This window comes from Eriocheir sinensis, unplaced genomic scaffold, assembly GCF_024679095.1.
Source record: "Eriocheir sinensis breed Jianghai 21 unplaced genomic scaffold, ASM2467909v1 Scaffold398, whole genome shotgun sequence".
NCBI lineage: Eukaryota > Metazoa > Arthropoda > Malacostraca > Decapoda > Varunidae > Eriocheir > Eriocheir sinensis.
Genome location: NW_026111718.1, coordinates 30,001 through 44,942, shown reverse-complemented (window position 1 = coordinate 44,942; position 14,942 = coordinate 30,001). Strand labels below are relative to the sequence as shown.

Sequence of the window (14,942 nt, the reverse complement as noted above, 5' to 3'; positions counted from 1 at the left end):
GCCAAGCGAAATTGCCGTAGCTTAGATCTACGTAGTAAACAACAGCCAATGAGCGGTGCGGAGACCGTCACTCAAGCAATGACGCCAAGTCCGCGAGTCCAACCTTAAAATGAAAATCTCCGCCAGTTATCGTGGATTCGACTATAGTAGTATTAAAACAGCATAATTACTACTATGAGTAATAAAGGCTATATTTTATGCATGACCGTATTCGACTACCATGTATACTTCACATACCTCATTTCATAGGTGATGTGTAGATATGTTTTACCACATGAAAGTGTTACCGTAAAAACCACGTGACAATATCTTGTTGCATTATCAACGAACGCAGATTGGCCATTATACGTAAACACAAGTGAACCAGTATGTGGTATCAAGCTGGCTGGTGAATTATGGCATTCACCTCACAGCAGAGCTACCAACATGCATCAAGTCGGCCACCTCTTTTCACTGTCTTTCGTTCCGTGCTGTCAGAATGATTCGTGCTTATACTGCACCGATAGTTTTTGTGACGACTGTACGTGTCAACGTGTGGTTTTCAGGTTTTGTAAGTTTTCAAATATAGATAATGAAAATTTGAATTCATCTATGTTTTTTATTTGAAATATCAATATAGTATCGTTTTCGCCTATCGGACTTATCGCTAGCTAGTATCGGAATTGTGGATTTATATCGGGTATCGGGTATCGGTTATCGCCTACATTTGTGTCTCAAGTTAACGAATATCGGTTTTCACCGATTTAATGCCGAGATTTTCTATTCTCTTTTTTCTATTACTCTCTCGGTCCCACACGTCATCTGCGTGTATCGAAACACACGAGAAATTAATCACAACAAGGAGAGGGTATTGCCCGGCTGCCTGGGATTGAACCCGCGACCAGCGTGACGGGAGAGCCACTCCTTACCGAGTCGGCCAAAGAGGTGCCCCACTGGCTAAGTGGGTTATGGGAGGCTCGTTCATCAGGCCGTCGCCGCACTACACCGATAAGGTTTTCTATTATCAGTTATCGGGTATCGGGAATAAGGTTTTCTGTTATCGTGCCCACCTATGCTATTTAACCCTCTAGAGAAAGCACCATAGTCTGTCTAGGTCAGGGGTGTCCAAACTTTTTTTCACAGAGGGCCACATGCGGAAAATATACTGTTGTGCTGGAAGCTTCCCCCGGCGACCATAGGCCTCTAGAAGGCTCCCGGAGAAACGAGCAAAGGGGCGGGGAGGAAGGCGAGCCGTCCGCGCCCCACGGGGCGCGGCCAGGCGCCAGGCGGGAAGTGTTGCCAACTCGCATATATTTTTGCTACATGTTCTTGTATGATCTGAAATATACTGTAATATTCTAGACTGTACTGTTCTGGATATATATAGGAGAAGAGGGCGAGAGAGTCCCAGTCCCAGTCATAGTAAGCTAGTGGTAAGTGAAGAGTCAGAGTGAAGTGTACTACTAAAGAAGAATATTAAACTACAGAAACTGTGCAAAGTGTTTACATATCTCCCTCCCACGGAGTCTCCTGACGGCGACACGGAACCCAAGTAACACGTCCGGCATAACACTGGTGTCAGGAGTGTAGGCATTTGTTTTTCGCCATGGAGACTCGTTCCCAAGCTGCCCAGAGGGACGACATGTTGACTGAACTTTTGGAAGCCTTGAGATTACAGGAGGAAGAAAGGACAGTCTCCGAAGTTACAGAGCCCCTGGGAAGGCCCTTACACTGTGCTAGAACGCCTCTCCGACGTGACTTACCGAATCCGGAGAACGGAAAAGACCAAGCCGAAAGTTGTCCACGTCAATCGCCTATGGAGGTACCACGGTCCGGGAAACTACACCTGGAACAACTACAGACACCCACCAGCCGACGAAAACGCAAGGGACGTCCAGGACCGAGAGGAGGTCGACGACGACGTAGGCCTCCTGGCCCTTTCAGCCGAGGGAGATAACCTCCCGGCTTCGGCAGATGTTCCAGGGACACCCCAAGAAGCGGACGACGACGAGGCGCACCAAGAGACAGACGCGCAGGAGGCAACGAACAGAAGACAGAGACAACGCAGGCGCCCACAGCGATACGACGATTATTATGTTTTTGATTAATTCTCTTATGTTTGTACATAGTTAAGTGTGTGATCGGGACGATCACAATTAAGAAAGGGATAGTGTTGTGCTGGAAGCTTCCCCGGCGACCATAGGCCTCTAGAAGGCTCCCGGAGAAACGAGCAAAGGGGCGGCGAGCCGTCCGCGCCCCACGGGGCGCGGCCAGGCGCCAGGCGGGAAGTGTTGCCAACTCGCATATATTTTTGCTACATGTTCTTGTATGATCTGAAATATACTGTAATATTCTAGACTGTACTGTTCTGGATATATATAGGAGAAGAGGGCGAGAGAGTCCCAGTCCCAGTCATAGTAAGCTAGTGGTAAGTGAAGAGTCAGAGTGAAGTGTACTACTAAAGAAGAATATTAAACTACAGAAACTGTGCAAAGTGTTTACATATCTCCCTCCCACGGAGTCTCCTGACGGCGACACGGAACCCAAGTAACACGTCCGGCATAACAATACGAAGAGTCGGGCCACTCAGTATATTTATGGATGGAGATAGATTTTAGAGTTTATAGTTTTACAGGAACTACCACGTGTAGGTCAACTGGCCTCTTGCAGATTCCTTATTTTCTTATGTATGTATTTTTTTAAGGAATGTAAGTAGATATAGGCAAGTGTACCTTTGAAGGAATCTATTTTCTATAATGTCTTATTTTATTTATGTATACAGGATAGACTATTGAATGCTGTTGCAAGAGGATCGAGTAGCATCATGCTCGTTAGAGAGAATTTGAATGTAAGCTTATAGTTTTCATTGTACTTATTATTATTACACAGCAAGATGTGAGGCGTTACAAAGGCAGCCCCAGGCTTACTACTGTGAGCCATAACAAAGGGACGGGCAGTCATTATTCTTGGATCTAAGGTTTAGGCTCTCCCACTGTGGCCAAGAAGGTATTTAGCATGTTTTGTATTTTTATACTGTGTCTAGAATATGCATATATAGACAATCAAGTGAATTATAGTGAGTATAAGCAATAAACATTACCTAAAGATGTGTGTACGTATTTTCTTTGTGTGTTAAATTCACTACAGAATCCTATTGAAGATACGATATTTGTCAATCAAAGACAAAGACAATGAAAGCCTGTTTAGATTATATTTACGTTACCGCTCGACGTAAATACTTTCGATTTTATTTGCGTTACCGTTCGACGTGAATACTTCGTTTTCTATTTCATCTCTCCTCGCTCCACCTGCTGACGTCATTTCTGCGCGCTGGTTTACCGTGTCCTTTGATCCTGCTGCAGCCCACCACACTGCCATGGCGTCGTGTAACAAGTCCCGCCAAGCAAATAAGCGACTTCGCGCCTGCGTCTCGTTCACGATACCTTACCAGGATTAAATAAATTAACGATCAATAATTATCACTTAAGTTTATAAATAAAGGCCTTATTGAAGTAACTATTTAGCAACGTGTATAAAAATAATTGTAAGAAGTCCGCAGTCACTTGTTTATATGACAACGTTGATTACTTTCTGTTCTGTGATCGGTGATCGGAAGTTGGTTTGTGAAGTTCCGATCTCCACAGTCCGATACCTTTTACAAGATTATCAATCTTTGCATTCCGATCATAAGTGCTGTTCCGATCAAATCGGAAGATCGGACGATCGGACTGATGATCAGAGGTGCCCAGCTCTGATATATATATATATATATATATATATATATATATATATATATATATATATATATATATATATATATATATATATATATATATATATATATATATATATATATATATATATATATATATATATATATATATATATATATATATATATATATATATATATATATATATATATATATATATATATATATATATATATATATATATATATATATATATATATATATATATATATATATATATATATATATATATATATATATATATATATATATATATATATATATATATAGAGCACAAAGGAACACAAAGGAACAAGAAATAACAGCAGACCTGCTGGTCCTTACGAGGTTGTTTGTGACAAGCTACATAACTAATCTATCTAATCAAATGGAAGATCAAGGACAGCAAAGGTGTAGGCCCCTCCTCACCTCTCATCCTCCAGCCAAAGCTGGCAGGAAAGGAAAAAAGACCATGCAGCATGGAAAAAACTGCATGGAAATTATGTAGGAAAGAGGAAAGAACTACCATTACTGCTACCACTAACCGGGCGATAAAGAAAGCGGACAAGACACCAGTATTCAGAAAGAACTTAACGTTATTACGACAATGAGTAATATCTTAGGTTGCTGGTTGGATTCAAAACACTTGTCTAATCTATTCTTGAAGGCCGTAACTGTTGTACTATCAACGACATCAGCGTAGAGAGTTCCAAACATTAACAACTCGATTGAAGAAGTGTTTAGCTTCAAAGGACGAGAATCTTTACCACTTATCTTCAAATTGTGATTTCTTCTTGTTCTGTTTGATCGATCAATTGTAAAGTAATCTTCCGCATTAATATCACTGAATCCTTTTGAACATTTTAAACACTTTATTAGATCGCCTCGCATTCTTCGTTTTGATATAGGCTGAATAAATTTCACTTCTTTCAATACTTGTTCATATGACAAATTTCTCAACCTAGAATCATCTTTTGTTACTCTTCGTTGAACCCGTCTCAACTTTTTCTATGTCTTTTCTGTAGTAGGAGACCAAACTGTACACAGTACTCTAGACAGGGTCGAACCAACGAATTATACAGTTTTAATATTACTTTTTCCGATTTATTATTAAAGACTCACCGCCCGATGAAGCCAACCAATTTATTTGCAGTTTTAACTACCTCTGAACAATGCTGACCGGGCTTTAAATCGCTTTGATATAGTGATTCCAAGATCCTTTTCTCTTACTTACTGCAGAAAGTTGTTAAGCCATTCATTACGCACCGAACGCGATTGTTATTTTTTCCGATGTGCAACACTTTACATTTGTCAACGTTAAATTTCATTTGCCATTGATTGGCCTTAACGCAAGTCGATCTATATCTGATTGTAAAGCTTTAAAATCGAGTATCGCAGTTACTTTACTAGCAATTTCTTGTGTCATCAGCAAATTTTTGATACTTTGCAAAAGGGAGCCCATCATCGATATCATTAACATAAATTAAGAAGAGCATGGGGCCAAGCACTGATCCTTGAGGTACGCCGCTTTTTGACATCGAGCCAGTTAGATGTAACACCGTTTAGAACTACTTCGTTTCCGCTCAGAGAGCCAGTCAGCAAGCCAATTGTGAATGTTACCCGGCGATACCGTGGCGCGCCAGTAGTTTGCTGAGCAATCGTTGGTGGGGGATCTTAGCCAATGCCTTTTGAAAATCCAGATATATGATATCTACTGATCTGCTTTCATCGAACACCTCAAAAATATAGTGAAAAAAATCAAGTAAGTTAGTCAAACACGAACGTTTTCTACGGAAGCCATGTTGCGAATTATTTATTATATTATTTTCTTCGAAGAATTTCACCATATTGTCGCGAATGATAGTCTCCATTAACTTACAAACAATAGATGTCAGGCTAATTGGTCGATAGTTTCCTGGATGAGACTTGTCCCCCTTTTTGAAAATTGGTGTGACATTTGCAAGTTTCCAATCCGACGGCAAGTAGGCGGTGGCTGAACAGATAGCAAGACGGCCCCGCATTCAGGAGGACGCGAGTTCAATCCCCGACTGGTGCCAAAAAGCTTTGATTTTTCAGCCGCCGAGTGGGCTTAAAACTACCCACATGCTGTCCAGAAGACCACCTATCAACCCGACTCTAGATTCTAGGATTAAAGATGAGCTCCGAGGGCAGCATGAGCCAATGCAAGATGGCGCCACTATAAACACTCGGCTGCGCCAGAACGGCTGGGCCGACTATCTGGAAGAAGCCTACCGGCACAGGCCAAGACGTAAATATAGGCATGGAATATATATATATATATATATATATATATATATATATATATATATATATATATATATATATATATATATATATATATATATATTTTATTTTTATTTTTTACGTCGTGTCCTATTGCGCCGGTAGGTTTCTTCCCGGTGGATCCTGAATTCCTGATGGTCGGTCCAAGGCTTCTTCCCGGTGGGGAGAAGATAGGTAAGAAGAAAAAGAAGAAGGGAAGGAGGAGGAGGAGGAGGAGGAGGAGGAGGAGATGGAGAAGATAGGTAAGAAGTAAAAGAAGAAGGGAAGGAGGAGGAGGAGGAGGAGGAGGAGGAGGAGGAGATGGAGAAGATAGGTAAGAAGAAAAGAAGAAGGGAAGAGGAGGAGGAGGAGAGGAGGAGATGGAGGGAGGAGAGGAGGAGATGGAGAAGATAAGAAGAAAAGAGAAGTAAAGAAGGAAGGAGGAAGGAGGAGGAGAAGGGAAGGAGGAGGAGGAGGAGGAGGAGGAGGAGATGGAGAAGATAGGTAAGAAGTAAAAGAAGAAGGGAAGGAGGAGGAGGAGGAGGAGGAGGAGATGGAGAAGATAGGTAAGAAGTAAAAGAAGAAGGGAAGGAGGAGGAGGAGGAGGAGGAGAAGATAGGTAAGAAGTAAAAGAAGAAGGGAAGGAGGAGGAGGAGGAGGAGGAGGAGATGGAGAAGATAGGTAAGAAGTAAAAGAAGAAGGGAAGGAGGAGGAGGAGGAGGAGGAGATGGAGAAGATAGGTAAGAAGTAAAAGAAGAAGGGAAGGAGGAGGAGGAGGAGATGGAGAAGATAGGTAAGAAGTAAAAGAAGAAGGGAAGGAAGAGGAGGAGGAGGAGGAGGAGATGGAGAAGATAGGTAAGAAGTAAAAGAAGAAGGAAAGGAAGAGGAGGAGGAGATGGAGAAGATAGGTAAGAAGTAAAAGAAGAAGTGAAGGAAGAGGATGAGGAGGAGGAGATGGAGAAGATAGGTAAGAAGTAAAAGAAGAAGGGAAGAAGGAGGAGGAGGAAGAGGAGGAGGAGATGGAGAAGATAGGTAAGAAGTAAAAGAAGAAGGTAAGGAGGAGGAGGAGGAGGAGGAGATGGAGAAGATAGGTAAGAAGTAAAAGAAGAAGGGAAGGAGGAGGAGGAGGAGGAGGAGGAGATGGAGAAGATAGGTAAGAAGTATAAGAAGAAGGGAAGGAGGAGGAGGAGGAGGAGGAGATGGAGAAGATAGGTAAGAAGTAAAAGAAGAAGGGAAGGAGGAGGAGGAGGAGGAGGAGGAGGAGTAGATGTAGAAGATAGGTAAGAAGTACAAGAAGAAGGGAAGGAGGAGGAGGAGGAGGAGGAGGAGATGGAGAAGATAGGTAAGAAGACAAAGAAGAAGGGAAGGAGGAGGATGAGGAGGAGGAGATGGAGAAGATCGGTTACAATTAAAAGCAGAAGGGACGGAGGAGGAGGAGGAGGAGGAGATGGAGAAGATAGGTAAGAAGTAAAAGAAGAAGGGAAGGAGGAGGAGGAGGAGATGGAGAAGATAGGTAAGAAGTAAAAGAAGAAGGGAAGGAGGAGGAGGAGGAGATGTAGAAGATAGTTACGAAGAAATAGAAGAAGGAAGGAGGAGGAGGAGGAGGAGGAGAAGATAGGTAAGAAGTAAAAGAAGGGAAGGAGGAGGAGGAGGAGGAGGAGGAGGAGATGGAGAAGATAGGTAAGAAGTAAAAGAAGAAGGGAAGGAAGAGGAGGAGGAGGAGGAGGAGGAGGAGGAGGAGGAGGAGATGGAGAAGATAAGTAAGAAGTAAAAGAAGAAGGGAAGGAAGAGGAGGAGGAGATGGAGAAGATAGGTAAGAAGTAAAGAAGAAGGGAAGTAGAGAGGAGAGGAGGAGGAGGAGGAGGAGGAGAAGATAAGTAAGAAGTAAAAGAAGAAGGGAAGGAAGAGGAGGAGGAGGAGGAGATGGAGAAGATAGGTAAGAAGTAAAGAAGGAAGGAGGAGGAGGAGGAGGAGGAGATGGAGAAGATAGGTAAGAAGTAAAGAAGAAGGAGGAAGAGGAGGAGGAGGAGGAGATGGAGATAGGTAAGAAGTAAAAGAAGAAGGAAGGAGGAGGAGGAGGAGAGGGAGAGATGGAGAAGATAAGTAAGAAGTAAAAGAAGAAGAAGGAGGAGGAAGAGGAGGAGGAGGAGGAGATGGAGAAGATAAGTAAGAAGTAAAAGAAGAAGGGAAGGAGGAGGAGGAGGAGGAGGAGATGGAGAAGATAGGTAAGAAGTAAAAGAAGAAGGGAAGGAGGAGGAGGAGGAGAAGATAAGTAAGAAGTAAAAGAAGAAGGGAAGGAGGAGGAGGAGGAGGAGGAGTCGATACATAGGAATACATAGGAAGAATAGACACCAGAAGACCTATCGGTCTATGGCGAGGGTGTCTGTTTCCTACCGCTACTTCTCTATGTCTTTCTTCATTTTTTCTTACAATTTTTCTTTTAATTCTTTCCTTTCTCTCCAGAGGGTCCAGTTTGACAGTCCTGCACCCGAGTCTGTCAGCGGGCGAACCAAACCCTGTGTCTCCTTTGCTGTATAACCTTGCAACCATAAACCATCAAGCAACCAACACCCTCGCAGCCTTGACCGTGCCCGCAACCGCCTCTTCCTTCCACTTAACCATAGCCACCAACCCGGATCCTCAGCAGTAGGTTGTGTTGTGGGAAGCAGCAAGCAGGAGAGGTTCAACTTGCATAAGTCTTCTACATTTCCCTCACCGCTGTTGTTTATGTGTCCTGTTCGGCGGCAGGGCTGGCATGCAAACATTTCTTTTGTGGGAGTTGTGAGGGGCATTTCCAGGGCTAGTCTAATGACCCTGGTGGTAGTCTGACCCTTCTTCTGATAAAACACACTCTTCTGTACCATGAACCTGATAAAACACACTCTTCTGTACCATGAACCTGATAAAACACACTTCTGTACCATGAACCTGATAAAACACACTCTTCTGTACCATGAACCTGATAAAACACACTCTTCTGTACCGTGAACCTGATAAAACACACTCTTCTGTACCATGAACCTGATAAAACACACTCTTCTGTACCATGAACCTGATAAAACACACTCTTCTGTACCATGAACCTGATAAAACACACTCTTCTGTACCATGAACCTGATAAAACACACTCTTCTGTACCATGAACCTGATAAAACACACTAATGTACAAAGAACCTGATAAAACACACTCTTCTGTACCATGAACCTGATAACACACACTCTTCTGTACCATGAACCTGATAAAACACTCTTCTGTACCGTGAACCTGATAAAACACTCTTCTGTACCATGAACCTGATAAAACACACTCTTCTGTACCATGAACCTGATAACACACTCCTCTGTACCATGAACCTGATAAAACACTCTTCTGTACCATGAACCTGATAAAACACACTCTTCTGTACCATGAACCTGATAAAACACTCTTCTGTACCGTGAACCTGATAAAACACTCTTCTGTACCATGAACCTGATAAAACACACTCTTCTGTACCGTGAACCTGATAAAACACTCTTCTGTACCATGAACCTGATAAAACACACTCTTCTGTACCGTGAACCTAATAAAACACACTCTTCAGTACCATTAACCTGATAAAACACACTCTTCTGTACCATGAACCTGATAAAACACACTCTTCTGTACCATGAACCTGATAAAACACACTCTTCTGTACCGTGAACCTGATAAAACACACTCTTCTGTACCATGAACCTGATAAAACACACTTTCTGTACCATGATCCTGATAAAACACACTCTTCTGTACCGTGAACCTGATAAAACACTCTTCTGTACCGTGAACCTGATAAAACACACTCTTCTGTACCATGAACCTGATAAAACACACTCTTCTGTACCATGAACCTGATAAAACACTCTTCTGTACCGTGAACCTGATAAAACACACTCTTCTGTACCATGAACCTGATAAAACACTCTTCTGAACCGTGAACCTGATAAAACACAGTCTTCTGTACCGTGAACCTGATAAAACACACTCTTCTGTACCATGAACCTGATAAAACACACTCTTCTGTACCGTGAACCTGATAAACACTCTTCTGTACCGTGAACCTGATAAAACACACTGTGAACCTGATAAACACTTTTCTGTACCATGAACCTGATAAAACACATTCTTCTGTACCGTGAACCTGATAAACACACTTTTCTGTACCATGAACCTGATAAAACACACTCTTCTGAACCGTGAACCTGATAAACACACTCTTCTGTACCATGAACCTGATAAAACACACTTCTGTACCGTGAACCTGATAAAACACAATTTTCGGTACCATGAACCTGATAAAACACACTTTCTGTACCATGAACCTGATAAAACACACTCTTCTGTACCATGAACCTGATAAACACACTCTTCTGTACCATGAACCTGATAAAACACTCTTCTGTACCGTGAACCTGATAAAACACACTCTTCTGTACCATGAACCTGATAAAACACACTCTTCTGTACCATGAACCTGATAAACACACTTTTCTGTACCGTGAACCTGATAAAACACTCTTCTGTACCATGAACCTGATAAAACACACTCTTCTGTACCCAGAACCAGATAAAACACACTCTTCTGTACCATGAACCTGATAAAACACACTCTTCTGTACCATGAACCTGATAAAACACTCTTCTGTACCGTGAACCTGATAAACACACTCTTCTGTACCATGAACCTGATAAAACACACTTCTGTACCATGAACCTGATAAAACACACTTTTCTGTACCATGAACCTGATAAAACACACTCTTCTGTACCATGAACCTGATAAACACACTCTTCTGTACCGTGAACCTGATAAACACACTCTTCTGTACCGTGAACCTGATAAAACACTTTCTGTACCATGAACCTGATAAAACACTCTTCTGTACCATGAACCTGATAAAACACACTTTCTGCACCATGAACCTGATAAAACACTCTTCTGTACCATGAACCTGATAAAACACTCTTCTGTACCGTGAACCTGATAACACACACCTTCTGTACCATGAACCTGATAAAACACACCTTCTGTACCATGAACCTGATAAAACACTTGATATGATGAGGTGGAAGAGACTACCTTCTTCGTCACCCAAGGCTTTCCTAGGAGTTTGGGAGATATCCAGGGTACTAATGACCCTGGTAGTCTGACACTTCCTCTGCACCATGAACCTGATAAACACACTTTTCTGTACCATGAACCTGATAAACACTCTTAATGTGAGAGGCGAAAAGTCAAGCGAGGGTCATAACCTTGAACCCCTCGTCACCCAAGCACATGTTTCACAAGGCTTTCCTAGGAGTTTGGGGGATATCCAGGGGTACTTCAATGACCCTGGTGGTAGTCTGACCCTTCCCCTGTACCATGAACCTGATAAAACACTCATAGAGAACCTGATCTATCCCCTTTGGGTCTTCGTAAATGGTTGATGGAGGCGGAAGCATATACGAACACCTACAGGACCAGATTTTAGAAGGAATGACCCCACATTGATGTCGTCTCAGTAAGAAATCATTAAAATACCTTTCTCCTCCTCCTTTCCTCCTCCTCCTTTCAGGTTCTCCTTCCTTCCTTCTTTTCTATACTGTCCTTCCTTCCTTCCTTGGCTCAGCCAAAGCGACTCTCTCTCTCTCTCTCTGTGTGTGTTCAATTTGCACTTTTCAACATTTGTCATCAACTTTATTTTATTATTATTATTTACATTTTCATGACTACATATTTTTTCTTCTAGTTTATGAAGACTTGACACACACACACACACACACACACACACACACACACACTCTCTCCCCACACCCTTCCCACACGTTCTTACAAGTTCCCAATGCGTCTTAACATGTCTTAACACTGAACCTTCCCTTCCTGTCTGTCTGTCTTAACACTGAACCTTCCCTTCCTGTCTGTCTGTCTTAACACTGAACCTTCCCTTCCTGTCTGTCTGTCTTAACACTGAACCTTCCCTTCCTGTCTGTCTGTCTTAACACTGAACCAACACTGAACCTTCCTTCCTGTCTGTCTGTCTTAACACTGAACCTTCCCTTCCTGTCTGTCTGTCTTAACACTGAACCTTCCTTCCTGTCTGTCTGTCTTAACACTGAACCTTCCTTCCTGTCTGTCTGTCTTAACACTGAACCTTCCCTTCCTGTCTGTCTGTCTTAACACTGAACCTTCCTTCCTGTCTGTCTGTCTTAACACTGAACCTTCCTTCCTGTTCGTCTGTCTTAACACTGAACCTTCCCTTCCTGTCTGTCTGTCTTAACACTGAACCTTCCCTTCCTGTCTGTCTGTCTTAACACTGAACCTTCCCTTCCTGTCTGTCTGTCTTAACACTGAACCTTCCCTTCCTGTCTGTCTGTCTTAACACTGAACCTTCCCTTCCTGTCTGTCTGTGAACCCAAGCACCTATCATTAGTCTCATTGAAACTTGATCTATACTAACATGACATTCTCTCTCTCTCTCTCTCTCTCTCTCTCTCTCTCTCTCTCTCACACAGAACACAAAAGAATAGCAGCTTGGTTTGTGCCTTGAGGGGCCTACCACGCAGCACATGCCACCACCACCAGCGCCACCACCACCCATCCGGCAAGGCTTTTTTTTTCTTTTTCTTTCGGTTGACTCCCTTACATCCTTTTTTTTTCCTTCCTTCCTTCCATCCTTCCTTCCTTTTCTTTCTTAACTTCTTCCCTCTCCTTCCTTTCCTCTTCCCTTTCGTTTTCCTCCCTCCCTTCCTTCTCTTCTACTTCTTTTAATTTCTTCTCAACGCTCCATCTCTTCCTCCCTTTCCTTCCCTCCCTTCCCTTCCACACACTTCCTTACAATTCTATTCAGTGTGTTAGTGGGTCACATTCTTAGATATTTCATCACCCTGGCAAACACACTTGACAGGGCTTTCCTAGGAGTTGTGGGGGCATTTCCTGGGGTAGTTTTATGCCCCTGGTGGTAGTGTGACCCTTCCTCCGTGCCTTCAACCTAAAATACTTATACATCCTTCATACAGAACAATGATTTTTTGGTGTTCTGTGACTGTAACACTTTCCTTCCTTCCTTCCTTCCTTCCCTCCTCTGTTGGCCAAGTGAAGCACCCCTTCCAACACTCCTCCTTATCTTTCTTTCTTTCTTGGTTGCGATACTTCAGTGGTGGTGGTGGTGGTGGTGGTGACCCATAGACAGCTTGGATAGGATGGAATTTTGTGTATGCTCAGGCAACTCTCACACACACACACACACACACACACACACACACACACACACACACACACACACACACACACACACAATATGCAGCACTAAAAATAAACTTATACAAAAGATAAAATACTGACATAAGAACAGACTGAGGAGGAGGTGTGTGCATGGACAGCCACACACACACACACGTACACGCACGCACACACACACGCACTCACACACACACACACACACACCCAGCAGGTCACATGTAGTAGTAGTAGTAGTAGTAGTAGTAGTGGTAGTAGTAGTAGTAGTAGTAGTAATAGCAGTAGTACACCACAAAGTGATAGCAGGGATAACACCTCAACATGGAGTGTACACGGTACACATATGTAAGTATTTATACTCTCCCCCGCGCACACGACACCTCGGGGAAGAAACGCACACACACGGGAGGGTCCACACACACACACACACACACACACGCACACAGACATACACACCAGGCCACGCACACACACCACCAGATCAAGAAATCCTTTGGCTCTTAAACACACACACACACACACACACACACACACACACACACACACACACACACACACACACACACACACACACACACACACACACACACAGATTGGAGTGGCTCTTGTGGCTGTCCCCAGAACACCTCCCAAACCTTCCTTCCTTCCTTCCTTCCTTCCTCCACTAGCACCACATTCCCCTCCCTCCTTCCTTCCTCCCTTCCTTCCTTCCTTCCTTCCTCCCTTCCTCCACTAGCACCACATTCCCCTCCTTCCTTCCTTCCGTCCTTCCTTCCACCCTTCCTCCACTAGCACCACAATCCCCTCCTTCCTTTGCTAGCACCATTCCTCCCTCACTCACTTCCTTCTTCCTTTCCTTTTCTTTCTCTCCTTTTTACATCAGCGGCCTGTCCCTCCTTCCTTCCTTCCTTCAAGTCCTTCTCAACATTGCTTTTCCTATCCTTCCTTCCTTCCTTCCTTCTTCCCTCTTTACCTTCCTTCCCATTCCTTCCCTTGCCAGCTCCATCTCTTCCCTCCCTTCCTTCCTTGCCATTCTCTTCCTTCCTTCCCTTCCTTCCAGCCTCACACGCCTCTCATACACTCCACCTCCTTCCTTCCCATTCCACTCCGTTCCTTCCTTGGTCTGGTCTCGTCGCAGCGGTCTCGGGGTAGGGGGAGGAGCGCAGGGGGTCGGGGAGGCCACACACCCCTTCCATCCCTTGTCAGCTTCCATCCCTCTGTTCCTTGGCATCCACCTGACACTGGTCTGGGTGCTGTCTCCGTCCATCCCTCGTGTCCCTAGGTCTTGGGGGAGGGGAGGAGCGCAGGGGTTGGGGAGGCCACCAGCCTTCGCCCTAGCTACTTGCTTTTGTTGGCCAGCTTGCAACGGAACGACTGCTGCTTGGCCATGATGGTGGGCAGGCCTGGCTTGGCACGGCTGCACGGAGGGAGGTTCTGCCAGGGCTCGCTGCCTCCACCTCTGGGGGCGGGAAGGGGGACGGATTAGAATACTGGGGGCTGGGTAGGGTAGGGTAGGTAGGGTACGATAGGGTAGGATAGGGTAGAGTAGGGTAGGATAGGGTAGAGTAGGGTAGGATAGGGTAGGGTAGGTTTGTCTAGGTCAGGTTAGGTTACGGTAGGTTAGCTATGGTTGCTAGGTTTGGTCTAGGTTAGGTTAGGTTGCAGGTTAGCTATGGTTGGGTTAGGTTTGG

The 14,942-nt window shown here is 43.9% G+C and overlaps 1 long non-coding RNA gene across 1 annotated transcript; it reads right to left on the bottom strand.

The window, feature by feature from the left end:
• Positions 1-11,896: 11,896 nt before the first annotated feature.
• Positions 11,897-12,698, bottom strand: LOC126992088 (uncharacterized). Its single transcript, XR_007746160.1, has 2 exons — positions 12,267-12,698; positions 11,897-11,988 (listed from the first exon to the last, which is right to left on the bottom strand). It is a non-coding gene; the product is annotated as an uncharacterized LOC126992088 (long non-coding RNA).
• Between the last annotated feature and the right edge of the window lie 2,244 nt (positions 12,699-14,942).